The following is a 10,380-nucleotide window of genomic DNA, read 5'->3' on the forward strand; positions in this document are numbered from 1 at the left end:
TGTGGAGCACTCACGCAAACACCCATGCCACCCACATTCATAGTTAGGAGGAAAAAATTAGAAGCATTCAAAACAAGAAAGTGGAACACCTCCCTGCCACAAATATGAAAGGGCTCGCATGTGAGAACTTGCAGGCAGGGAAGTCCATTAGATGCTGAGTAAGTGAAAAAATGGCGTTAATAAATAATTAGTGCAATGAAAGTGAGTGAGCAGGTCAGGGCAGTGTAAGTGTTATTGTTTGTTTTTTTTTTCTTTTGAGAAATAGATATAAGCTAATATTGTTGATATGGAGCGAGGATAGATGAACTACTATTCTTTCCTTGAATTTCTTGTTGCATCGCATCTGTCTGTGCAAAGCATGAAGCGGTCCAGCATACTGTTGCAACCAGCTCAGCCTGTTCTCATTCCCAGGGTGTCATACATGTCTTTTGGCATATCAGAATTCCACACAAGTTGTCCTTTGACATCTGTGTCATGACTCACTAGGTGTATGGCAGTTGTGAAGTGGGTCTCTCAAATGCGGAAAATCGCAGAGGTCCACTTGACTTGACATTTAAACAGACTCGTCCAGGGTTTATGTTGCGAGGAGGCATATTTAAAGTAAACAGCAATTTTTTCCTAAACCAAAAGGAGAAAACGGAGAAAACAAAGTGGGAAAAGGAAGCTCCCAAATGTCTCCTGGATGACAAACTTTTCCCGGTCATCCCGGTCAACTATTTTACACACACTTTCACCTCTTCAAAAGAGGATTGCTACCTCTCTGTTACCGTGTTCCCCCCTTTTACCTGTTTTAAAACTTCATGTAATGCATGGCTGTTGTTGTCGTCCCACCTCTTTAAGAACTACAACATTGTTGTTTGCTGTTTTTATCAGCTTTAACACAATATAAATGAACTTTCTTTCTCATGCTTGTAGATTATACTTTCAAACCTTAACTTTGTTTGATTGGAAAGAGTCAGGTGTCAGGATCTCCAATGAACTTTACAGATAACTACTTTGGGCTGCTCCCTTGTTCTCAAAGGTAGCTTCACATGTTGATTTTGGCAGATTTTTGTGCCAAATGCTTTTCCTGATGCAACTTCAAGGAATTTGTGTCACCTCCCAGAAAGCTTGTCTTATGCACATGTTTAAACTACTTCTGAGTAACTTTACAGATACTGAATAATTATTCAGGTGTCTTAGCGGCCTTAAACTAAAACTGTGACATGATATGCAGCAGTCCAACCAAGCTGCCTCATGTTTTGATGTTTTATGTTATCCTGATTATTTTACATTAGTTTTCGCATTCTGATATATTTTAGAATTTATTTATGTATTTAATGTAATTACTCTTAGTCTTGGGTGTTGTTTATGTTTCTGCAGCACTATGGTGCTGAAGAAATTAGTAGTTTAACATCTAGCTCACTAGTGTTGATGAAATGAGTCCCGTTTCTCAGGGTTTGCTGCGGTGACATGCGTGTATTCGTCTTACAGGCCCACTCCCTGGGGGCCTTGAAAAGCAAGGGGACCCTATGTACTTTTGGCTGCTCCCTTTTCTCCTAAAGAGATTGCCACAGTGGCTTGCATGTTTGATTTGGTACAGATATTAGGGTGGATGCCCTTCTTGGAACAACCCTTCCTTTTGAGCCAGGACTGGGAGTGGCACTAGGAGTACACTAGCTTGTGACTCCCCTGAGGCTTGAATTGTGACTCCACCCGGTCTTGAACTGGGTTCTTTTTCATCTAAGGCGAATGAATGACATTGAACCATTGAAAAGACAATTGACATTTTTGGCATTTAAAGTGGAGACATGATTTTCATGTAGGTGTCAAATGGAGACATAATATATAGCATACAACAACAAGTTGACAATATCAAGGATTTATACAGGTAAAACAAAGGTGATAGAATCTAAGAGTCAAAGACTACTGCCTTCTGTTAACTGGGATTATTACCAGGACAAACACGATGTTAAAGACAAAAGATTCTTCTGAGTCCATCTCAGCATTATTCATTACTGTCCATGTGGCTCATCCCCCCTCCCTTTCCAAACGCCTTCGATGCTTGTCCCCTCCCGGGGAAGATGGCGGTCGACTGGACCAGCGCAGACATGCTGCAGGACCGGATGCGCTGTCTACACCGGCTCTCTATTACCCTTTACCCACCCCTGTTGCTTGTCTTGTGTTTCTATGGTGTATTGATAGTCATGTGCTTTTTGTATGCGCTGAGGTGGGGGTTTTTTTTCTGTTCTCAAACTGATCTCCCTGTTGGAGCTCAGTCTGGGAGGAGTTCTTTTTTCTCCTCGTCTTTCCTCATGTTTTGTATTTTCCATTGTTATACCTCTCTGACCTGTCTTCCCCATGTGATGTTTGTGTAATGTATGTATGGTCGGAAGGGTAAGATGGCGCTGGCACGGCTGGCAGCCTTAACCCAATTTCCCTCGGGATGAATAAAGTATGATCAATCAATCAATAAAACTGTATTGTCACATTAAATAAATACCAAAAACTGTTTTATTTTACTCAGTGGATTTGGTATGGACCAGATCCACTGAGTAAAATCCCTTGGACCTTATCCCCTTTTCTATTCTTTTGTTTTTAGCTAACTTTCCCAGCTCTTTGACGTAGCATAGCTCTACCTGTTCTTCATCTGGCTCTTATGTTCTCTTGTGTATCATAACAACAGCTAATCTGTTCTCTTACTTTTCCCTATTTTTGTTTAGCTTAGGCATTTATAAGCATAGAAGAAACGCACAACTGTTACTCTGTTTCCATCTTCCAAAAGTTAGTCCAACAAGATTAGGAGCATTTTTTAACTTTGGACATAGTGAGGACATGCTGTTCCTCCCTGCATCTCATGTTAATTACAAGCTAGCTGCGATTCCAGCTGCAGACATGACAGTGACATTAATTCTCACGTCTAACGTTTGGAACAATACCAAATGAGCGCATTTCTCAAAGCTTTTGAACTATTTTGACTTTATAAATGAACATAAATATGAATTTGTAAGTCCACGTCAACACTGAGGATGTATGTTAGCAGATGTAACAGTGGGTGTGTGCACACATGTCTGTCCCCTCTTGGTAAGTGTGTATCACAGGCATGCGTCTGGGGATCTGTGTTGAAGGGAGGTCAAACCTCGGCCCGGGTAATTTGCCACAGATGAAACTCGACTCCAGTCCAGGGGACGAGTGCAAGTAAACGTTTCAAAGCTGCAGGAAATCTATTAGCACCTGGTGGGACTCTCCGCACACCCTACTCCATCCTCGCTCCCCCTCTCTACCGCCTTCTATCCCTTACTCTGCCGCCTCACCTCTCCACTTTCCACCCTAGTTAATAAAGCCACACAAGACCACCACACTCCTGCTGTGCCACTAAAGTCAGGGGATTAGTGAGTGTGTGCTTGTGCACATGTGTCTGTCTGTGGCGTGTGGCAAAGCATGCATTTAATGCCTGTAATATGTGGACCTCAGAAAGAGCATGTAATGTATCTGGACCTGTCTTTTTTACACACGTGGAGCCAGTTAGCAGGGAATGAGGTGCCAGACAAGCATGCAGCAGCTGCCGCATGAGAAACAATAGCTCATGATGCAGGCACAGTAGGTTGCTGTCACTGCTGAATGCTGACTCTAGGTCAGATAAGATGTCCTGCTAAACCTGGTGGGACGATGTTCGTAGTGTCCGGGGAAAGGGAATTATGGTCAGCTTCACCACAAATATACAGCTAGATGCTCAAAGGAGGAGAAAAAAATGTCACACTGTTTTTTTCATAATAACTGAATTTCACATTAAACATTTAGATGAGAAAATATGGAAATATTTATGATACTCATGCCAAATCTTCTTCTGCACTCAAGCAACTCCAACAGAACTTGTTAGATATTCTTACAAACCCATTGGTTAGACCTCATCCTAATGATCAGAGCCATTCAACGCATTTTCATCCATTTCACGATCCACTCCAGAGACAAATACCCGTTCGCGCTTTTTATTTATTTCTCTGGACTGTGGGAGGAAGTCAGAGTACCCAGGCACCATTTAACTTAACATGCATGTTGGGCACAACATGCACACTCCACACAGAAAGGCACTCCGGACCCTTCATTACCTGAAAATCAATTTCTTTTTGGGGGGAAACACTCAACATACATCACATAGTGTAAATAATGAGTGCACGGTTCATTAAATACATTTTTACCAGTAAATTTTTATCTGTATTCAGTATGAACTGCATTGTCGCGTGCTAAAATGGAATGCTTGAAAACTGGGGAAGACTGAGTCATCCATTGGGAAATGTTTGTGCTCGTGTCTGAGTCACAGTTTGCACCTGCAACATGACAATAAGCAAGCACGCCTCGCTTAAATACATAAACAAGGCATTTGTGAGTTAACACCTTTATTAATCAAAGTTATCGTTTCAGTTATACCGAATGCCAGTCACTCAAAACTGTTTCACTTATTGTAATCACGAAGGTATGTGTCCGTCACTTTGTACTCACATGGTTGCGTAACTTTTTCTAAGATGAAGCCTCAGATGAAGGTCAAATAAAAAAGATATTTCTGCCTTAAGATATTTTGGCATAGAGATCCCGCATAATTATAATTGTGCATCATTTTATCCTGGGGCAAGTAATCTGGGTGGTGTTTCCAACTGCTGATACAACTTTGCCCTGACAGTGGGCCTTACAGTTCGGGTGTGCTTTCAAAATGTTTTTATTAAATGCAATTGCTGATATTTTCCTCATAAATTTTCTCTCTCTGCTGCTAAATGCTGACTCCAGGTCAGATAATGTGTCCTGCTGAAGCTGCTGGGACGATGTTGGTAATTCACAGGCAAAACTAGGTATCCTTACAAACACAGCCCTAACCCTGATTAGACCTCATCCAAATGAGAGTCCCTTTATGTTAAAACATAACATTTCAGGAACACAGGACCCTCTTGCTGTGAGGCACTTTTGATTTTTTGCTCAAGGGAACCTGTTACTGCCTCTTCTTCTTTGGGAAATCTCTACATAGGTAGCATGATATATACAATAAGCATGTAGTTCATTAGATAGATATTCACTGGTAAATTTGTAACTATTTTCAGTTTGAATTTCACTTTCTTGTGCTAGAATGGAAAGAATGAACTCGAGGGAACACTGAGTCAGTGGGAAATACTTGTGCTGATGTCTGAGTGACAGTTTGAAATAATGCCTGCAGCATGCAAACAAGCAAGGCATTCATCATTTACTTTTAACATTTAAGTTGTGAGCGCTTAAAGCTATTTATCTTTCTGTAATCAGGAAGATATAAGTCTTCCACTTACACAATGTTTTATACTTGCAAGAATACTTGATTTTTTTTGGATGGATCCCAAAAGTTGCAAAAAAAATTGTTTTTCTACCTCAGGGTATATTCGGCAAGGTGTCAATGCATAAGTATGACCTTGCATCATTTCATCCTGGGGCAGGTGATCTAAGGAGCTTTCCCAATTTTCTTACTCATGATATAACGTTGGCCTGAGTTTTAAGATCAAGGCGTGTTATGTTGTTAGATCCAATCAGTAATTTTTTTCTCATACATGTCGTTCTCTATGGTGGCTTAACTGGTTTTATGTTTTGTTTTGATTTGTTTTTTGCTGGTTATTTTGAACCACCTAGATAACGAAAAACCTGACAGCAGATACTGAGCCGTCAGAGCTTATTAACCGACCCATTTTTATAAAAGCTGACAAACTGAAAAAAAATTTGTTTGAAAAGAATTTGAAAATTCTGCATTAGAACACTGGCTAACTCAAACTTAGTCTTTAAGCATAATTAACTCTGCAGCTTCTTTTTTCCTGCAGTGAAAAAATCTGATTATTTAAGTCAACTGAGTCTGTGGAGAGTTTGGGCGGTCGTGAGCACGCTCGCCTGCTCACCAGCTAGCTCGTGTTCAGGGTCCGACCTAATTGGGTTTATGTGCGGGAATGTTTTCCAAAGCCACACTTGTGAAATACCTCCACATCTGCTGCCCATTAGCGGTGGACATAACACACAACAGAGAGAGGAAAGCCCCCAACCCATTGATTCATTGGACCGCAGCCCGACTTTTATTGCAGCGGAGAAAAAAAGGCTCGCTGCAACACAACGAACGCTGGCTTACCCATCTCTATTTCTTCCTCCCCAGTTCTCTATTTCATCTGTTTTTTTGTTCATTTATTTATTCATTTTTATTTTGGATATTTAATCTCTCTATCTATTTGCTATTCCTATGATCAACATCTTGCTCTCTTTATCTTGAAATTAGAGTTCCTGCACCAGTCTTTTCTCCTCAGGTGCAGCCAATCCTCTTTGAGAGTCTACCCATTTTGCAAGTCTCAACCATCAACTTTTCACACCTATGGCTTTCTATTTTCATCAAACAGCTCTTATTTTCCAAACCCGCTTCCCAACTCTGTGTGCTTCAGTGTCTAGTTTTTCGATAGCTATTTATCTATGTCGACATGACTTCCATCTCTTTCTTCTTGTCACTCCCCAGGGCAAGGACGTCCTTCTGTTTAATCCTGTGGTGGGCATGAGGAGAAACTAGCAAGGGGGTCTGACAGCCCCCTGACCCCTCATCTGTCATCTGCAAGGGGAAAAGCACCCTCCTAATTGGGGAAAAGCGTTGAGGGGTTGTGGGGCTGGTATGGAGGTTGTTATTCTAGTGTTGGCGGGGTCAGAGGTGAAAAGGGGGTGATCACACCGGTGATTAGCCTCCTTCATGTGCAGGAATGGAGGGAAGCATGGACAGGGGGAGTGTTTGTTGAGCAGCTGGGGTGTAAAGTAATTAGAGAGAAATGGGTAAAGCCCTGCATTAAGCATGGCCAGTGCTGCAAATGATACCGCCCTGGTTCAGGGCACGAGGTTGTAAATAACAGAGGTGATGGCTGATGAGGCTCAACGCCGATAAGGTGAGTCCAGGTACAGATAAAAGCAAGAATAATCCAAGCCAAACCATGAACACCAAATATTTGCATGCATATGTACACATATGATCAAAGTGTGCATCACTGAGCACTTTATTCCCACTAAAAACTTTAACACTGTGAGATTTCATGTAGTAGTTCACTGAAAAACGATTATTAATATTGCTGTTGTAGCCCTTTGAACTACTTCCTCCCAAATGCTCAGAATATCAGTAATCAGAGACCTGGAGCTTCCAGCTGGATAAGCAAATTAGCTGTGTTTAAAAACCATTTATCTTAGACACCAGTGTGCTGGCATCATGCTGTAAGCAGTCAAATGAGGCTCCCTTTCACGAATGCAGTGCGAGCAGACAATTTAAAAAAGCACCTTTCCTCCCTGAATCCACTTGATGAGCAACGCTACCAATCTCTGAAGGTCTCTCTGCTCTGCACTTCCCCTGTCCACACCTCTTTACTTGGCTCAGCAGGCCATTAAATGGATGTGTGTTTATGTGGGCATAAATGGAGAGAGCAAGAGTAAAAAACAAAAAAGACAGCCATATATACTCATACGTGATATGTAAATAATATGTAAATATGTAAAATGTAAAGGAAACTGTATCTTTGATACCTAAGTGGTATAATTTTCACTATATGCATCTATGTGTATGGCGTTGTCTAACTCTGCAAAAATTTGAATTAACAAATGAAAAATGTATTTACAGACAAAAATGAATCAATTTCTGTCACATTATATAAAGGCATCTGTGCCTAAATAAATTTTAATTTCAATTACACTCAGTTTAATGAAAGATGATTTTATTTATTAAGTAATTTTTTAACTTGTTTCCGCCTTTTTTGATTTGACAGTTTCAGTCCTCCATATAAGACAAATTAAATTACATTTTTACCATTTCAACCTCAGCGTTTGATCGGGAAAATAAGCCCATTTGGTGTTTGTTTGTTTTTTTAAACAAAAGTAGAGATTGAGATCTAATAGGAAGAAGAAAATTGTTTCAATCAATAATCACATTTGTTTCTTTTCTGCCTGGAAGAGTATTTTCTTAATGTGGCAGAACCAAAGGAATTAATGACCCGAGAAAGATCAAGGTTGCAATTATTATCGTTATCTCCCCTGGATGACATTGGCCTGCTGGAATTTAAGGGCGATCGCACATCAGCTGGAAGTCATCTGAGAATTATCTTGCTATCAGATAAAAAAAAAAGTAGCTTGTGAACACGCTGTCATGAACTGGGCCATGTAGTTTCTGGCAGTTGTGAAGTTTATGTCAGTTACACTGATTGCGTCTTAAGCTTGTATTTAAATAAAACGATCATATACATCATACATAACATCTCCTGCTCTCATTAACAGTGCTGCAGAATGACTGACATCTTGGATTCCTCAGCACCAGGCCTGCAGTGAAAAAAATAAATTGTGGAAGGCAATACTCCCATTGCTTTGGTCTGTTATGAAAGCGCACTCCAACTTCCAACATCTCCTCCCTCGATGCATAATCAGCTGTCAAACCTAACTTATTTACCCAAGGCTTGTGAAGCACATGGGACAGGGAGCGCTGTAATTCAAAAGGTACCAATCTACAGAAATTTCCTCCAAAACAGATTTCGAGTGTCTGGATTTCTTCTTTGCTCTACCACTGATTGACATGTTGTGTGCATGCTGAACAGCACACCTACATGCCTGCTGCCAGGGCCTACAGAGTTCTAGTTTGCAGCCCCCTGAGCACATGCATACACACACCTCTACACCTGCTGGTACACTTTTGTACCACATACGCATACGAAAGGCAGGCAAAGGGACCAAAGAGAAATAAAATGACCTGCACGCGTCTTAATGAGGGAGGGCTGGGCGTCTGGCATTTACCTCAAACCATTTCTTCCCCCTCCTGCTCTCTCTGGAGGGCTTTAAGTCTGCCGCCTGTTAACGGCTGAAGTGTGGATTTCCTGTCAAATAAGGGTTAGAGCCCAACAAAAGTTCTGTACTCTAGTACCTAAATAGGATCACTTCCAGCTGCCCCACCTAAACACACACATTTCATGTCTTATAACGTCCCTATAGGGATTTATACTGTTCCTGTGGTGCTCAGTGTTGTCTTTATAGTGACCTTATTGTACCTTTGTGGCACTTTTAAACTCCAGTGATCAGTGCAACAATAATAAAGATAGAGAACATAGAAAGTTCTATGTTGCATTTTGCTCTAGCCAATCGTATCCCTTTATAAAGCAAATAATATAGTTGTTAGGACTGTGTAAGGTCACTTTACAATGTGCCATTACCATACGCCATGACTCTTGGAACTGTTTTCACCTCATATATATTTTTATCCCGTCTGATTCCCTCAGTCCCTGACAGATATTTTTCATTTTTGTCATTTGACTTCCCTGAGAACAACTGACCCTGTGTGCCTTTGAAAGAAGATGCTCTCTCGTGATGGCGAGTCTGTGCAAATTTGGTGGCATGTTTGTCACTGTGGGGAGCACATTCATCATAGAGACAGACGGCTTAAACGTTATGATACGGACATGCACTGACACGCTGACTGATTGAAGAAACTCAGAGTGTTTTTGTATCAATTGGCTGGAGTTCAGAGAAAAAGTATTTGCTGCAGTTTCAGTGTCTTGCTTCAGGGAATTTCAGTGAACTATTTCTTCCTTGTTTTATGTATTCTTTTATGTCTGTGCACTGTGTCTGGTACTACATTAGGTATTTTGCAACTGGCTAATCCACAGAGGATGCAATCAATATCTTGCGCCAAGATCTCTTTGGCGCAACATGTAAAGAATCCCATCTGCCTTTTTGGCTGAGCCACAGTGAGGCAAGTGAGGAGGGACAGAAAAGGGGATCTTTCAAGAAAAAGTTCTTGTCTCATGATCACCAGACCAATAAAGGTCCTTTAATTATTTTGCATGGCCTCAAGACAGCACACTATGGCCACTTCAGCCTCAGTGCTCCACTGATGTAAAAGGGTGAACAGCTTCTACCAAGTATCATTTTATCTTTTACCTTAATCACAACTATTTAGCCATAGGTCACGAATAAAGGTCCTCACCTTGGCTATACAGAGTAGTGTTAGATCATAATTAGTTGCAGTCACGGATTTCTCAGCAGCAGATGGTCCAAGTGCAAAAGTTAGTGAGCTGTCAGCTTTGGAAATGATGCATAAAGTATTTTTAAATTTAACTACTAAAAAACTCTTAATAAATGAGTTTAATGTAGTCGAGTAATAAGTAGTTTATATGATGAACTTATAAATAAATAAAAATAGACTGCATCCTGCATGTCGATGGCAGATTAACAGCAGATCTATAAAGCAATATTAAGTTCTTTCTTTACAATTTATAAACTTCTTTTTAAAGTTAAAGGTTAAATTCTACACAGCAATCAACAAATGAGTTGCCAAAAACGGATTGTATGTAACATTAATTCGTTTTTCTTTTCCTTATTTATTGGTTGACAGTAGAAGGAATG

Source organism: Pelmatolapia mariae, linkage group LG17 (assembly GCF_036321145.2).
Source record: "Pelmatolapia mariae isolate MD_Pm_ZW linkage group LG17, Pm_UMD_F_2, whole genome shotgun sequence".
Lineage (NCBI taxonomy): Eukaryota > Metazoa > Chordata > Actinopteri > Cichliformes > Cichlidae > Pelmatolapia > Pelmatolapia mariae.